Consider the following 1,941-nt stretch of genomic DNA (forward strand, 5'->3'; position numbering starts at 1 on the left):
GCCAACAGGGCTGAGGGGAGGGGTCCTCGGTGGTGACGATGACGGGGATGAGGCTCTCACACCGGCTAGACAAGGTAGGCACATTTGGGAGGCCCTCATAGCTGCCAGATTTGTGGAGGATGATGACGAAATGCAGTGAGAAGTCCCCATAGATCCTCATATCACAGTTGTGAACGTTTGATCCAGTCTGGCTTATCACAGCCACCAATACCCTCTGTGAAAATGCTCCTGTCAAGGAGATGCAGTGGAGGCCCTAATAGTGGCTCGGTCACAGGAGGACAATGATCACATGCAGTAAGGACACTCCATAGATCTTCACATAGCCTCTGAGAATGTCTAACTCCTGTCTGGCCGAGGGCAGTTCGCTCGCGCTCCATGATCAGGGCCACCTCAGAGACACAGCCATGAAACTTTAGATGAATCTGATGCTGTGTCCACCTTCAGGACCTCATTGCTTCAAGAGCTGGTGCACGGCATCCCTGGACACAGATGCTGGTGTGATGGGGGCCAGCCTCACATTAAAGGTGCTGAGAGCACACAGAGAGAAGGAGAGAATTCTGTGGCACCTGCCCACTACATTCTGACAGCAATGTCCATCACAGCCGAGGTGCAGGTACCAGTAATGTTTCCAGGGAGGCTGGACCATCACTGTGGTCTGAAGGCTGCACACAGCACAGGGAAGAGGCTGTGGACTGAGACACCTGCCTTTTATCTTGTGCAGAAAGGTTTCACATCTGAGTGACAAGAACATGCTCGTCAGAACAAGGAGTCACAGCAGGGAAACATTCCTAAGAGCTTATTAACAATAGTGAACAGCATGTACAAGTGATCAACACCTGTGGCCAGGCTGTGCAACTCGACGAGCGGCTGATCCTTAGAGCGCGGTTTATCTCCCCGCCGCTGGACTCATCGCAGCCATGCCACGTATGATCGCAGAAATCAAAGATTTTTTGTTAACAGCAAGCAGAAAGGATGCAAAATCTGTGAAAATTAAGAAGAACAAAGACAATGTAAAATTCAAAGTACGGTGCAGCAGGTACCTATACACACTAGTCATCACTGACAAAGAGAGGGCTGAGAAACTCAAACAGTCACTGCCTCCAGGTCTAGCTGTGAAAGAGCTGAAGTAAGGAGCTGAAATCTCTAGATGTTCAGATTGTATTGAATAAAAAAAAACTACTTTTACTTAACTTTCCTAACCCTGCCGCTACGTCTTGGTGCTCTCCGGACATCCACAGCAGAGGTGGAGGCAGCCTGCTGACTGTGATGCCCCGTCTGTGATGGCTTTGACGGGCGTTCTCTGGAGGGCCGAGGCCTGATGGGCCCCAACCTGTTTTCAGGGTCCTGCTGTGTGGCAGTAGCACCCTCCTTGGCCTGCGAAGCTGGAGTTGCAGAAGTCCTAAGAAGAGGCAATTTGGATGGGCCGGTCACCCCCAGAATTATCTGGGTGGATGGCCCCAGAATGTGTATCTGCTGATCCTCCTCCCTATGAATGCCCGAGAGCCCCTGGCTGACTCCGCGAGCAGAAGGAATAGCTGGAGTGAGATGGAGCTGCCCAGCACCCCTCTCGCGTACACACTGTTGGAGGCCAACTATGGCATCAGCGATAGAGTTCAGCCCGCGCAGCAGTGTAGGAGCGATGTCCTGGACGAAGGTCTCCATGGCGGCCGCCATCCTGCCAGTGTTGACCTCGGTGCGTTGCAATGCCAGCAGTGTCGCCTCAGCCTAAAGATGGACAGACTCCTCCATCATGCCTTGCAATCTGAGGAGTGCAGCGGACATCCTTTCCTGATGTTCCCAAGCTTGCCTTTGCAGTTCCAGCAACTGTGACACGACCGAGTCCAGAGGCTCGTCATCTGACTCAGACTCAGCAACATTCTGGCCTCCAGCAATCTTCCGAGTGCTGGGGACCTGGGAAGTCCCTGCCCTGCCTGCTGTAGA

The 1,941-nt window shown here is 52.8% G+C and overlaps 1 pseudogene; it reads left to right on the forward strand.

The window, feature by feature from the left end:
* Positions 1–861: 861 nt before the first annotated feature.
* On the forward strand, positions 862–1,180 carry LOC144684560 (large ribosomal subunit protein eL38 pseudogene; annotated as a pseudogene).
* Positions 1,181–1,941: the final 761 nt, after the last annotated feature.

The sequence above is a fragment of the Cetorhinus maximus genome, chromosome 1 (genome assembly GCF_964194155.1).
Source record: "Cetorhinus maximus chromosome 1, sCetMax3.hap1.1, whole genome shotgun sequence".
NCBI classification, from domain to species: domain Eukaryota; kingdom Metazoa; phylum Chordata; class Chondrichthyes; order Lamniformes; family Cetorhinidae; genus Cetorhinus; species Cetorhinus maximus.